The 16,030-nt window shown below is 44.6% G+C and overlaps 1 long non-coding RNA gene across 1 annotated transcript; it reads right to left on the bottom strand.

The window, feature by feature from the left end:
- Positions 1–4,320: 4,320 nt before the first annotated feature.
- Positions 4,321–15,198, bottom strand: LOC112670881 (uncharacterized). Its single transcript, XR_003143270.3, has 3 exons — positions 15,076–15,198; positions 5,511–5,759; positions 4,321–4,559 (listed from the first exon to the last, which is right to left on the bottom strand). It is a non-coding gene; the product is annotated as an uncharacterized LOC112670881 (long non-coding RNA).
- Positions 15,199–16,030: the final 832 nt, after the last annotated feature.

Here is a 16,030-nt window from a genome sequence, read left to right as displayed (position 1 = left end):
GCCGGGTATAAACAACCCAAGCAGGCCCCTGAATTTGCGAGAATGTCAGGCGAATTTAGACTCATCATAAAAGAATTCTCGGCGACTGTATTTCAATATGACACTTTTATGGTTTTTTATTTTCTAGTCCATTGCGGCCCCAGAGCCCTGGCATGATTTATATAGCCTGGCAGTGCATAATCTTTTGTATAAGATATACAGGCCTCCGGAGGTTTAATTTCTTTCCTCACCGCCACTGACAGCATTTGTGCTTCCCTTCTCTTCTATTTTCATTTCTAATGAGATATTGGACTTTGCTCAGTGAGAGGTGATATTTCCACATTTGCAGCCTGACAGGCTAAATCACCCGATCTCAGTGGTGAGGATACAAACCCATTTAAACTGTGTCAAAATATTCATGGAGCCCCATTGATTTGGGCAACGGTTATTAGGGAGCTATTTGGAAAGTTCAGGTTTAATTTTTGGAGCTTTCTGCTGCAAAATCACTCAGTTACATCACAGAGAAAATGGTATCAAAAGGATAAAGGAGAGCTAGGGGCGTGGTGCCTCGCATTTATTCTGTTGGGTTTATTTTTAGCACGGAGATGACCTTTGTTAAAAAACAACAACAATGAAAAAGCCCCACAATGGTGCATGGGTTAAATGTGCAGCGTGAAGCAAAGGAAATTCTTCCGATTGCATATAAATGAATAATATGTCAAGCTATTGAAATGTTTTGTAAAAAAGCAACAGTGAACACAACTGACATAGGAGATTAATGCTTTGCATTGCTACACTGACTTTTACCTCTGCCTTTGGTCTTCAATCTAGCCGAAACTATAGCGACAGGGGTTTGGCTTCTAAGTGGGATGGGTTCAAATAGCCAGTATTCACTTAGTATTCACAAGTGTCACAGAGGAAAATTTCCATGAACAGGAGAGGTGAACGTGGCTGCCCCTCTGAGGGGCTGTGGGGATAGAAATGCAACAAATGGCCGGATGAGGGAACTTAGGAGCTCCTAGCAGATCTCAGGAAACGCACATGCTTGAAGGGACCCTTGAAATGAGGCCACTGTAACAAAATGCTGCAATGTCCTTGGACACTACAAAAGATCAAAGTCCTTTGATGGGACCAAGCACATTTGACCTTTAGATGGTAAGGTCATTTGCAATAGTTGCTTGATTTATGACCTGGGACTTTATATGAAGTTTATATTTACTAGGGTTCCTGAGTTCACAAGGACCTCATTAAATGGCACACACAACATTTGTACACACACAGGCGGAAATCGCTTTGGCGATTTGTGGGCAATAAAGGGCTTCCTCGAACACTTTACAATAAGTGGACATTAACGCGTGCTAGCTAAACGGCAGCAGAATTCCTATGGGATGGCATATTACCTTCACCTTCAGACCAAGTGAGCTGTTTGTGAGACATGTTACTGCAGCCTGTATCGCAGGACTCACTGCAGGATTAACAAATGCACTGCAATTAGACCAGGTGGTGAGAAGCGGCCACCCATTCCAATGGTGGGCTACTCACACACCAACGCTTTCTGGCCTTGTACAAAAACTGGTGTCTGGAGGCTTGCAGCATCCTCTGAGAACACAACTTGAGGATGTCTCAGAACCTGAGACCCATGATGTCCCCAGAGACGACCACTGTGTGAATTCTCTGCTAACCGGGCGCCCTTGGGTATGGAAACATACTAAAACATGGTGAGAAATTCAGGACAGATATCAGTTAGGAATTCCTGGAAGTAAAAATTGTGAAACAGTAGAAGAAGCCACTTGAGGCATGTTCTGGAACGTCCCTCCCTAGGGCACGTTAAGCTTGAGCTTGGCATGCAACAGGCTTCCTCGTGACCTCCTCCTCCTCTGAGGCCTGAGGACTTGGCCTGTGTGAAAGAAGCAGGCAAATTCCTAACCCAGAGCAGCAGAGCTCTATAGCATCCTCTCTCGCTCTAGAAAAGTTCCCGATGCACCGGTAACTCAAGAAGCTGCCCCCCAAAATCCCAGCTGTTCTCCTGGCGCAGACTCATAAACTTCAAAATATAATCCCAAATATTACCCATGGCCGGGACACCAGGAGGCATGAGAAAAGATGGTCCTGGGCTATTGCCACACCTCATCCATCAGTGAGGCAGCCCAGCCCGTAGAGTATCCAGCACTGGGTCTGCGGGTCCAGCGCCTACTGGTTAGGTTAGTTCACGTTGCCAAGCCTCAATTTTTAGAAGTGTAAGATGGATCAGTACTGTGACATCACAAGGTCAGTTGTGAGGTTTAAATAAAATACTGTTTGAAGAATATGTAGCACAGTCCCTGCCACCTAGCAAAGATATCATGTGCACCAGTATAACTCGTGGAACCAGTATAACTTCACCTTCTCCTCATTCCTTCTCCCTTCTCCTTCCTCATTCCAGCTGTACTCTTTGCCATGCCCCACCGCACTGACACCGCATACCTTTGATAAAGTGGCTTCCAAAGACCACACCATAAGCAGAGAAGATGGTTGAGGGATGGAGAGCCAAGCTCAGCTACCAACGCTTGTGAACTATCAGAGAGCTTCTTGCAAGTAAAAGAGCGATTTCATCATAACAGCTAGTCCTGAACTATAGTGGACCATGGAGTCTACATGGCTGTGCTCTACTTTTGGAACTTCCTGTGTTTTCCCCCTATCATGAGTATTTTATGCAATTAACCATTAACTGGCATGTTTGTTTTGAGCTAGACTCTTCATTCAGCATTTTTGAGCACTTACTGAATACAGGATCTATGTTAGGCAACATAGCAGATAAAGGATTGAATGAGAGATGGGCTCTTTACTCAAGAAGCATATAATCTAGTAGATGAGATAAGATTGCCTCTGAACAAGCTCCCTACTTGGGGTTCCCAAAGAAGAGTTCACTGGTGTATATTTGTAAATGCAATGGGGGCAATGATGTGCTGGTGAACATTTAACAACCAGCTCTCAGCATGGGTGGGGAGGGGAGGTTGGGTGTGGGAAGCTGCGTATATATGTGTGTGTGTACATGGGTTTATTATAAACCTTACTGATCTGAAAGGTGTATAGCACATAATTTGCAAATAAAAATAAGCAAAATTTCATTATAATCTCACACACTCAGAAGGTTTTTGCCAATTTTTTTTTATGAACTGTGGTATCCATACCCATCCTAGGTTACAAGTGATGAGTGAGTATAGATCCAATATGAATAGTGCTTGATATTTTCATTTACATTAATGAGTAGGATAAAAGTGAAAAGCGAAGACATATGTCAGAACTGTATTTGTTCGTCAATGACATGCGTGACTGTTGAATCAGATAATGGTTTTCAAACACTAGAAGGGTATTTTCTCAAATTTTTGTGCTAGTCACAATGTAGCAGCTATAGATATGACATACTTTTAAGTTTAATCTGGATTATTAGCATTTTCTCCATCACTTTCTTAAGTCTAGATAGTCAACAAAACAATAAATCAAGCACTGATTTGCAGTATTTGCTGATTTCCATGGCATAAATATGCCTACCATGGTCAGTTTCAAGCTGACATCATTGATTGCAGAATCAGGATAAGACACTGAGTGGGTCACCATCGCAAAGGATATCTATCACCCGGGTACAATAGAAGTAAACAACCACAAGAGCACACATAACAGTCAAATATGGTAAAATAAGAATTGATCGATTTGAATATTTATTATCCTTGTTTTTAGCATAAATCATTTCATTGTAGGTGCGCCATGAGTTTTCTTCCCAAGTCCCAATGGGTCCTCACAGACCTGCACCGTCGTCTTCAGGAGTCACCTTCTAGCAGGTGTTCCCCAAAACAGGTGTGTGGTGCCACATACCCAGAGAAAGCCCCTCTGCTGGCAGCTTCTTCTCACAGCTGACCCTCCCTGGATGGCTCTGAACGTTTTCCCAGTGACCCAACCTCAACGAGATGGTCTATTGCTTCCTTGGAGGCAGCATTTTCCTTGGGCCTCTGGAAGGCTCTGTCACTAAACAGTCCTTTGCATATATTTTTATTATAGAATATTTTTCTTCTTCCTCTCCTCTCCTTCCCATCTCTTCATCACAAAATTGTAGCATGTGCCTAATTCTTTTGTAAAGGAGACAGTAGCATTAATACCATTCTGAAGTTGGGCCTTTCTTTTCAGTGATCTTTCTTCTCTGAAATATTCCTTGAGAGCAGCCGAAAGAGGTGGGGCTTCTAGAAAAGCTGGAGAGGAAACAGAGCCTGGTGGGCTGTGCCACAGGGAGATGCCTGGGGCAGAGCCCATGAACCCCTGCCAACCCCGATCAACCACCACCCCCAGCTGACCTCATGCCACCCCACACATTACCTGAGTGATTGTTTAAAATGCAACTTCCTGAGCCTCGCCTCCCTTCTTCTGCGTGTCTGGGGCCCAGAAGGCTGCTTGTCAGCAAGCCCCCATGGTAGTTCTCATGCATGCTCAAAACAGACCACTAGTTTAGAGCCCATGCGTGGAGACTGATCTCTGGTTACTTTGTAATTTGGGAGTTTTCACATGGCAGGTGTGAGATGGCTTTGATTGGTTCTCTGAGAATCAGGCACCTTCAAGAGTAATGAGAAATTAATAGCACAGAATGATGGAGCAATTCTATTTATAGGCCGAAAAACAGCAGGTAAAAGTAAGATAAGCTGGCCCCAATGACCGGAGAAGGCAATAATCAATATCCTACCAGAAAACAATAATGCAGCTGGCACCATAAAGCAATCCCATGGGGCACTGTATATTGCATCCTGAGTGTCCCGTTGTGATGAAGCCCACAGAATGCAGCACGCATTAGCCAGGGTGAAGCCTTTTCAACGTGGAATTTTCTGCCACATTGCAGGCACATTTATTTTATTTGAAAGAAGAATGGTCCTGTTGCCAAGCCATCAGATGGCAAAAAAAGATATATTTGATGGATAATAATTTTTAAAAAAAGGGCCTGCCACAGCCGCACAGAGTACATTTCCAATATAAATGCGTGTAGGACGCGGGATTCAGGCCTCCGCGCGACACCTGCGACACCTGCGGCGACAGGTGAGGAGGGCCTGGGAGCCGCGGAGGGCGGGGCGGCGGCCGGAGGGGGCGGGGCCGCGAGTCCAACAGCAACACAAATAACCACAAAACTCACCGGGTGAGCATCGCTCACTTTTTCTGCACCTGTTCTGGTGATGCAGATTGACAGCCCTTTTAATATGAAATAAATCAGGCAGGAGAAGGAGCGTCTAGAAGAACATAGAGATTGAAAGCTGACTGACAGGACGCCTCCCAAACGCGCCCTGTTTGCCTTCGCCCTCGTAGCAGCTAACTGGAAAGGACGTGGGGAGCTTGGAAGGCTGCGAGGTTGCGAGGCTGCGCCCCAAGCCGGAGGGCCGGGTGTCGGGGCTCCCCGGAGCCTCCTCGCCCTGCTGCATGGGCCGCAGGGGGGCAGAGCCCGCGGGCCCTGCAGGCCCCAGCCCCCTTTTTCCGTCTCCCTCCCAGGTCTGGGGGCGAAATGGCATTTCGTCTGCTACCTGGTTTCATAACCTAGTTAAAAGCAACCAGTCGTGCCAAGCCAGTGTGCTCACGCGGGGGCGTTAGGGCCTAGTCACGTCTCTGCAGGAAGACCCGCTGGTAATGAGCCGTGTCACCACTCAGGGTGGCCGGTCAGTGGACATCGGAGTCAAGTGCACCCCCGCCTCGCTCCAGCCTTCAGGATGCTGAAGTCCCTTCGCTGAGCTGTCTCCTTGGATTTCCGGGGCTGTCCAGTGTTCACGGTCATCCTGCAAAGCAAATACTAGTACCCATCAGTCATGAGATGACCGGAGTCACTTTCAACGTCAGCCGTGGGGCAGGGGAAGGGTTTCTGCTCTCAGGCAGGCAAGCGCTGGACAAGTGTGGGGTGAGTCGGGAGTCAGGCTGGAGGAAAAAGAAGAGAACAAGGCCGTGGGTGAGCTTGGGAGAAGCAAGAGGTGCTGAAGGCTGTCTGCATCGTGGGCTCCCCGCCCCACCCCACCCCCCACCCCCTCTTGAGCTGAGAGACCCTGCCCAGCCTTCACACCCACCAGACCTCTGATGGGCAGGCTTGCCCCTGCCGACCTTTGGGCATTCAGCAAATAGTGGTTGAGCATCTGTGAAAGGCTGGTCCCAGTCCTGGATGCTAGAACTACGGTGATAAATAATGCAAAGTTGCTCTCCTCATGGAATTTACAGCGCAGAGGGAGACAGCAAAGCAACACAATGCTATCCCAAACAAGGGACGTATAGATTGTGCCAAACGCTGGTGATACAGATTGACAGCCCTTTTAATATGAAATAAATCAGGCAGGAGAAGGAGCGTTGATAGGAAAAGGAAAGCAAGTTGATACACTCACTGATGCTTACCCAGTGAGTTAGGAGGCCTGTTTTATGTGGAGGGATCAAGGATGGCCCCTCCAAGGAGGTGACATGTGGGTGAACGCCTAAAATGGGAAGAGAACCCAGCCATGTGACAAATAGGAGCAGAAGCTACTTAAAGTGCAAGCACATTGAACCACAAAAGGTCTCCAAAGGGCTCCTGATGGGACAGTAACAGCACCTACCTCATGGGGCTATTGAGATTCCAGGAGGTGAGGGAGTGTGTGCAAAAATGGTTGGACTGTGCCTGGCACAAAGTCAGCCCTCAAGAAATGTTAACTACTGTTGTTTTCCAAAAACTTGTGTTCATTTTGAGGTAGGAAGGCGGTGTGAAATCAGCTTCTTGGGGCCATTCTGGCCAGTGTGCCTGAGTCCCTGTGATGTCAGGCCACCAAAAGCATTTCACATGCAATTATAAAGAAATTACTTTCCCAGCAATTAATCACCAGTATAAGATTGCCAATACATATCATTGCTGCATTATGACACGTTGCATCACACAATCAGAATGTAGAGCAGAAAGGGGGCCATTTGTAGCTGACCTTATTCAAGTCAAATCAGCTCAATCAATTGAAAGTCAGTGGGAGTTTTGCCGGAGTGAGGGTCAAGACCAATTATTGAAAGGCATAACAGAACAAGGGGATGTTTTTGAAGACATTACATCTTATAGTAATTTTTCACAGTTCAGAGATATGTTGAGGTAGCATCACTATAATATAGGCGATATATTGTTGATAAAGGTTTTCTGTCCAATCCTTTATTTCAAGAGAGTCTATCTGCATCTTTTTTAGATTTTTTGGACAAATGCAAGAATAGGGTAAAAAATACAGAATGGCTAAGCTTTGTATCTTAAAACCGAGGTAGGGTAGTGGGAAGACCAAGATTTCTCAGCAACTACCAACTATGCTATTAGCTCAGATTCTCGGCTCCTCTCCAGGAGCCAGAAAACAGGCTGGAAAGCACCACAGCCTAACTTTAGCTTTAACCCTCTCCTCCATCTTGCAAATCTCCCTGGGCTTTGGAGAATCCAATTAAATCATAACATTGGTCTAAACAAGATCTAATTCAGATTATTACTCTACCACTAAAAAAGTTGTTATTTTGTATATTTCAGAGCCAGCATTATCTATGGATTACTTGCTGGTTTTTGTGATCTCTGTGCATCTACCCTCTTCTAGTCCCCTCAAAATGTCAGTAAGCAACTAGAAGAAAAGGCTGATTAACCCACTAGTGTTCTTTCACTGGTACCAGCTGTGGCTCTTTTCCTCTCCAGCCTCCAAGCCTGGTTTACATCAGCTTGTTCATCGCCACCAAGATTTTCTGGAGTTCCAACAAAATCACTTGAATCTTGAAACATCTTTATAAAAGACTTTAATAAAAATACTTTGCTTGTCTAATTTGGTAAATATATTTTGAATATGATAGGAAAACAAAAAGCAAAAATGCTTGGTAGACTGCAAGCAATTTGAAAACAGAAATCATATCTTTTATTCTTCATACCATTCACTGTTGTCCTACATTTATGGATTCTCTGATAAATAAGTGCTCTGTAATTGGTAAATTACCAAGTAGTTAAGTTGCTTTGTCTAGACAGAGAGAATTGATTTGGGCGGATGAAGCTTTAGTTCAGATTCTATGCGCAAGTGGTAATAATATTTTCAGACATGGAAACTTGTATATAATCTACCATAGGTCTTGAACTAGCAAAAAGGAATCGACTGAGGCTTTGCAGTTGGAGGTTCTTGGAAGTTGTACAAGCTCCAAAGTTGAGGGGAGGGTGCATTTTGTACAATGGGCTTCTGGCTTTAACCAGGTTTAGGAAGGGGTTTACTGGCTCATAAGAAGACAGATAGTAGCCCAGTTTCCTAGATAATGGAGCCCTAGTGTTGAGCTGTTGTTGAGCGGTGTAATCCCATGGAAGCAAATGTGAGGGAAAGGGGAGTAAATCAGGGAAGAAGGGAGCATAAGAAGGTGAGACATCAAGCTGAGCTCTGCTGAGGTACCAGCACAACTGGCGACTCAATGGTACAAGATGGTCTTGGGCGAGGCCACGTGAATTACTCCATTCCAGTTGGCCTGCTGGCGCTGGTGGGCCCGGGAAGGTCCGGAAGAATCGCTTGTCCATGGGCTCCCATACCTCAATGGGCAAAGTTTGGTATTAACTCCTCATGATGAGTTATTTTATGTGTCAACTTGGAGGGTGTTTTTGGATGAGATTAACATTTAAATCAGTGGCAGCCAGCTGGCCTTCTGATGAGCTGTACCATGGACTCTCCTAGGTCTTGAGTCTGTCTCAGATCAGCCCATACTGTGGATGCTGGACTTGCCTCCATAATCAGGTAAGCCAATTTATTAAATGGACATATGAATATATGTATATTCATTTTATACATACAATTCGTTATGTATTTTTACATGCAGTTCATATATACACATGCGTGCATGCATGTGCACACACTAATGCCATTGGTTGTTTCTCTGGAAGATCTTGACTAACGCATACCTGTATTTCCAAACTGCTCATACAGAGGTACAGACTGGGGTTTCAGGTAGTCTCAGGCATCAGTGTCCAGAGGGTTCACTGACAGTCATGAGGTAGGCACCACCGGGTTATGCCTATAAAAGGCAGTTGCCATGGTGACTTGGGAGAAGCAAGTGGCCAAGGACTGGGAGGTAGGTCAGGCCAGAGAGTGTGAGGTGATGCGTGAGAGTCAACAGCGTGAAGGGGAATGCCTAGACCAGGTTTGGATTCTTAAAAGGTGCTTACAAAGCCTCCTACAGTAGGTTTATGAGTAAGGTAAGAAAATATGTGCTCACTTTACAGTGGGGTAAATTTACAGTGGGGTAAATTTTCAAATAACGAGACAGCATATACTCCAGAGTACCCATGGTTGAATGCCACTATCTAGATGCATGACCTTCGGCCAGTTATTTAGCCTCTCTAATTCTTGGTTTATTGGTTTTAGAAATGAGAACATTCTGGATTGGTAATGTCCAAGCCTTCTCTCAGCTGTAAAATTTATATTTTTCTCTCTGACTTAGATAACACTTAGATAACATACAGATTATATAAATCTGACACATTCAATGTCAGAAGCAGAATTTTTAAATATTTCATTAATAGAAATAAGGGGCCAAAATCAACATGATGAAATTTAGCAAAACTAAATGTCAAGCCCTGTATTAGAGACCGAGCAACCAATTCTACAAGCATGGATTAGGGGAGACTTGGCTTGAGAGTCATCTGGATTAAACAACAACAGCCAAGCCTGGGATTTCTGTTGACCTCAAAGTCTAATGAGTCAACTGCTCAATAAGAAGGTCCTAAGTGGGGTTTTTCACTGAGTCAGGGGTTGGATAAGATGGATCAGAGGGCCCGTAGTGATCTATCTGAAGATTCTAAGCTTCATTCACACTTATCTCATCCCTTTAGCCTTTGCCTCAGTACAATTACATTGTGGTACAGGGTACAACAGCCACAAGGTCAAGTGTTCCTATTGGATTTTAATGGGATCATTGAATGGCACAAGGTCACTCAGAGAGCCTCCCAGCTTTTCCTTCTCTTTACCCTCAAGGAGCGATTGTTCTGGATTGTGGCTCCCCTGCCTGGTGTATAAAGTCACCTAAACACAAAACTCATAACCAGAAGGCAGTTTCGGGAATCCTCACTCAGCTCTTCAAGAGTTATAGGCATTAAAAAGTGGTCCCCTGGAGTGCTCCGCCACTCTGCTGACTGGAACCAAATCTATCTTAAAGTTGGAAATATGATCCAGGTGGGGATGGACTGTGATTTAATGCCACTCAAGTACTATAGGGCACACTTCTTAAAGAAACCGTTGTAAATTATTTGTGGCTAATGCTGCCGGTGGATGGAGGGCATGGTATATTCTCAAGTACAAGAGCCCAGCTTGTATCTAATAATTGTTATATCTTCTCTGAAATTTACTGCCGATGTCTCAATTTTAACAATTTAAATAACAAGATTAACCAAGCGGAACGAAGCTGAGGCAGCCTGGCGCTCTTGATGAAAGCAGGACAACTCTTATGTCTGAGCGCATTTTTACTTTGACATGAGCAGTGACACACAGAGATGAAATCTGGTTAAAGCGGCAGCCTTCTCAACTCCATGACAGCTTCTTAGGCTGAGCACAACAATTTCAAGAGAGTGCACGCATACACTTGTTAACTTTACTCAAGAAGACTGATTAGGGACAATGCTTATGAATATGATAATAAGAGGTGGGAACCGGAAAGGTAAGCTAAAGCAGCTGGGTAATTGGCATGTTGCTTTCTTCACTTCTAATGGAGCTCTCTGTAGTCTTAATCTTTGGGTGCATCAGTTTGTTTAGAAACAAGGGGGATTTCCTCCAAGCACCATATATGGATGATGATAGCACATTTTTATTTTACCTGCTGCTGACTTGCTATTGATACTGTGAGTGGTCACATGTGATTTCCTGTAGATTACCATCTCATGACCCTTTGGATGCTCTTCACTCCTTGTCCTGAAAAAATTCCCCCAATTTCAAAAGATGTTTCATGCCCAAAGTTATGTAACACATGCAAAACGAGGCCTATTCTGAAGGATAGCTGTGTCCTTGGCAGCCGTACACAAGGTGATGATGGAAAGTGGCAACACGACTAGTAGAATTTCTCCCAAATTGCAAGATCTTACAGAAGAGTAAAGAGACTAGCCTGTGAGCAACAAGAGCTCCTAAAAGCCATTTAACCTTTCTGGATCACTGTTCTCTCTACAGTAAGTCAGAGAACTGGATTGTGATATCAAGTTCCTTCTAGCTCCACTGTCCTATGAGTTTATGCTCCTAATCTAAGGGCAATTAAAACAAACTCAAATTTACTTGCATTATTTTAAAATAATTCTCAAAAGTCTTAATAGGGTACAACCACTTCATTGAAGAGTTTGGCAGTTTCTTAAAAAGTTAAACATATCCCCACCATACTATTTAGTCATTATACTTCTAGGTATTTACCCATGAGAAATGAAACCTGAAGTCTACATGAAGTCTTGGAAATAAATGTTCATGGCATCTATATTTATAATAGCCCCCAAGTGAAATCAACCCAAATATCCATCAATAGGTGAATGAAGAATTAAACTATACTCTATGCAATGGAATACTACTTAGCAATAAAAACCAGTGAAGTGTTGATACACAACAATGTCGACAAATCTCGAAGTACGCTGAGCAAAAGGAGCCAAACAAAAACAGTACATATAGCATAACTCCATTGATATAAAAGTCCAGAAAATCAAAACTAACCTATGATAATAGAAAAGCAGATCAGCGGTTGCCTGAGGACAAGGTGGAGAGGGCATGAGGGTAGATTTACAAAGGAAACTCTTGGGGTGACAAATATGTTCACTCTCATGATTGTGATGATGGTTCCATGGGTGCATATCTATGTCAAAACCTGTCAAAATGTACACTTTAAATACATGCAGTTTATTATGTGCCCATTATATCTCAAAAAAGTAGTTAGAAAAACAAAAAGTCTAAATATTATGTATAATCCTTAATATGAGTTCTAAGATTTATTACAAAGAATCAGAAGTGCACATTAAGATGTGAAGCATAAGGATGTTCAGTGCAGTAACTATGTATATGAAGCCTAAATGCCTAAAAGGAGAGAAATGATCGAGTAAATTAGGGCACATCTTTACGTTGGGAATTCATGCAGTGCTTAGAAGTCATGACAAAATTGAAATACAAATAAAAAATAAATTTATTATTAAAAAAATTGAACACCAGTAAAAAGTAAATTTATTATTTAAAATAAAAGAAGTCATAACAAAATACTCTCATGAAAAACTGTTCATGATCCTTTTCTGTGTGAAAAAAGCAAGGTACAAAGCAACGTGTATAGTATGATGGAACTGTATATTTTTTTAAATCTGTGTTGGGGGTTGATAATTCAGCACCCTTCTCTCTTCTCCTCTAATTGAAGAGTGGAGTAAAGAGTTGGGTGGATGGAGAGCAAATTATGACCTCTGTTACTAAGAGCTTTGGTTGGAAAATGTACCTTGGACCTAAGTCAGAGCGGGCTCCCTACTTTTCCTCTGTGAATTATCCTGAGCCACCGAGAACCACAGCTCCTCACTGCCAGGCAGGGCCAGCCCTGGAAAGCTTATCCCTGTGTGGCGCTTTCAACCCCACGGTCTTGGTGTGTTCCGCAGGGCTATCTGACATGCTATAGGTTGTTGGCATCCCCTAGGCGTCACCCATGAGGTACCATTGAGTCAATCCCCCAAGCATTGTGACAATGGAGTCTTTCCCATATGTTCCAAATGTTCCCCCAACCGAGGGTGGTGAGCTGCCCCAGCTGACACCTGGCAGAGGAGTCAAGGATATGCTGAGGTGAAACTCATGGACAATGAGTAGATGGGGCACCCTTATATAATCCCCCTCACCTCCCTTCCCTCCACAAATCCCTCTTCCCAGGGGCACAGGGGAGAAAGTGAGGCAGAGAGGGAGAAGTGGAAGTACTCTGCTTGGGGCTTTGTTAGGAAAGGAAGTTCCAATTAAGCCCTAAGTAGGAACATAAGAAGAAAAAAAGGAATGGTTCTCCTTGCAATCTGCATATTTCTCTTTATTTTTAAGATGATTTATTTATTTATTCATGAGAGACACAGAAGGAGAGGCAGAGACATAGGCAGAGAGAAGAGAAGCAGGCTCCGTGCAGGGAGCCCGATGTGGGACTCGATCCCCGGAATCCGGGATCACACACTGGGCCAAAGGCAGACACTCAACTGCTGAGCCACCAATCTGCTTATTTCTATAAAGGTAAAAGAAAGTTCTAGCAGGACATACGCCTAAGCCCTGCTGCTAGAATGACTACCTTGCCTGGCTGCCTGGTGGGGCTGAGGCACACAGGGAGCATCATGGGTAATTATTTTTCTTTGGCTCTTTGTATTTTTGGTTTTCCAAGTTTTCTGAATGCATGACTCTTGCTACTTGTGGAGTGAGGGGTGGGGGGAGAGACTCTTTTGCATATAAGAGAAAAAGTAAACTAAAAGGCAAAATTCCTGAGCTGTTCAGAACTACAGTGCTAAGCAGTGTTTGGCCTGAGATGTCCCCCTCCCCCACTTCGTGATCCCCAGGGCACTGTCATATACTTCGTGAAGATGCCATTTGGGGACATGTTGCTCATCATCTGTGGTATTCAGTGTTGCCCTGAAAGTGTCCAAAGTGCTCTGTAAATGAGATTAAATTCCGCTTTCACCTTTCCTTAGTTGATAAAGAGAGTGGCATGAAGTAATTTTTCTAGAATGGCCTCCATTTAGCATCCTCATGGGATTGACATTCAGGCATGCCCTGGATCAATCTCCTCAAATTGGCCAAACCAAAGCCCTCACAGGCTTCAGTCTATTGCAAAACTAAAATTACAAGGAGTTGTTGGCATTCAACTACCTAAAATTTTTAACACCAAAATATACAGTGCAATCTAATGGTGCCACTCATAATATAATTACATTATTTGTGTTAAGATACTAATTTATAAAGCCTTATCTGTAGCTTCATCCCATAATAAGAAACAATGTTGTGCGGAAACCATCTTCCTTCTGGCCTGCTATCCTGCAACTCTACCTGCAGCCTCATTTGAAGATAACATCACAAAGTCTGGGTTGAGGCCCTTTGAGTGTAAGCCTGGGTCCCCTATCAATTCATGTCCCACTTGCCCCAGTGTTGTCCCAAATGCAAGCTCCAGCTGCCATTATAGACTCAGTCTCTACGATGAGCCTGCCTAGAGGGAGGGGTGGGGGTCAGGACTTTGGAAACATGTGGTTCAGAGAACAGGTCAATGACTCAGGTGGCAGAGACTCAGGTAGCAGATCAACCAGACGATACTGGGCTTGCATCATTTCAATCCAAGTGTCTCTGTCTGAGTGAGACACTTTCACAGAAGACACATAGTGCCTGGTCAGTGAGATCCCTGTGGGGTGAGCTGGCCAAAATTTCTGAAAGCATCACCTGTAGAGACTGTTCTCGGCTATTGGGTAGCTTCAGATGGTCTCTGTGGCATTGGCTACAATCACAAATGGAAAGAAACTTCAATTTTTTCTCATTGCAAAAATTCTGGATTGGTGTATGATTACGTGTGTACGTGTGTGTAAGTTTACAGAAGAGCTTCCCTGTGCTACTTGGCTGCATTTTTAGCAAAGTATCCCAAATTTCCTTTGGGCTCTCTATCATTTCAAGTGGCTGATCTGCTACCTGGGTCTCTGCCACCTGAGTCATTGATCTCCTTCTTTCTGAGCCACGTGTTTCCAAATACCGGACCCCAGCTTCCCCCTCTAGGGAGTCGGGCAGGAAAAAAAAAAAAAGTTAAAAAGCACACCCTGCATCCTGCCAGGCAAGCACTGGGCAACCAAGAGTGCTTCGTTTGAGAACGGAGGCTCTGGTTGGCAGGTGAGAAACTTGGAGCCAAAGGTGGATGGGGAGGTCTCAGGTCTTGGAGCATGCTGGGAACTACATCAGGGAATTGCCCATGATCCTTCTACACCAATCTGGGCTAAGACACACATTTCATGTTGTGATCCGGTACACGTATAGCCAGCTACAAGGGGACCGAGATATAAACATGTAACTCAAACTAGCTCCCCAAACTGCCTGCTGCAGAATAGCTATTCAGTAAGTATGTCTCAAATGGAGAAAGCAAAACCAAACCTTAGGGAACCCTTACCTCACCAGGTGCGATGCACTCGGCTATTTTCTATTCTTTTTCATTTCTTTATAAAAGTAACAAGTTGCAACCTGCTAGAGTGATGTCCCCACCACTAACAGGTAGTCTGTTCTGAAAGGAGTTTCATGCACTGCCTGCCTGGCACTCACTGAAGATTCCTGAAACCTGCCAAGCAGAAAGCGGGGGCTTCGGGGCCCTGGAGGCACACAGGCTGGCCAGCTCTATCTGGGTCAGGCGAGGCCATCACGGGGCAGCAGGAGAGACCTATGTTCTGTGTCTCTCTTCCAGTCCACACACTGCCCCACTGACCCTCACATGAAACCATTCATCAAACCCAGAAACGGAGTCAGAAGTCAGGCTGGCGATCACTTTGCTTCGCTATCTTGTCGAAGGATCAGGAAGGGGGAAGGAGACAAGGGTTATTGAAGCAGCGGTGAAAATTTTGGAGCAACGTGGCAAATGAAAAATCCACTCAGACCCACAAGCAGCACAAAAGTGAGGAATGAAGCAACTTTGTAAATAAAGGGATCATTACTCTCAATGCATTAATACACACTTAAGACCTATTGAAAACTTCCCATTTCAAGATAAATGAAGAGCATTAGCGTTCATTTCCCAAGCCAGATAGGCTGTTGCCGCAGCCCAGGGCCGGAGGTCTGAGGCCTGGGTCAGCGGGGCGGGCTCAGGTGGCCAGCGGGAGGGTTGGCGTCGAGGACCCGGGAGGGCCAGGTGCCTGCATTTCTGCTCTGGTGAAGGTTGTAACCGCGGCCCCGTTTTTTCACTAAAGGGATGTACCCAGCGCACACCTGATGAAGTTGGGAGGAAAGTTCTACGCCAGTGCATTTGCCTCCTCCGAGTTTCATCATCCTTCACCAAATAAGCATAATTGCTCCGCGTTGAAGAGGTGCTGGGGACTGAGGCACTGCTGGTAATTGCCTAATGGGCGGGCGAAATG

This window comes from Canis lupus, chromosome 14 (genome assembly GCF_003254725.2).
Source record: "Canis lupus dingo isolate Sandy chromosome 14, ASM325472v2, whole genome shotgun sequence".
NCBI classification, from domain to species: Eukaryota; Metazoa; Chordata; class Mammalia; order Carnivora; family Canidae; genus Canis; species Canis lupus.
Note: the sequence above shows the minus strand (reverse complement) of the source record. Positions and strands in the feature narration are given on the sequence as shown.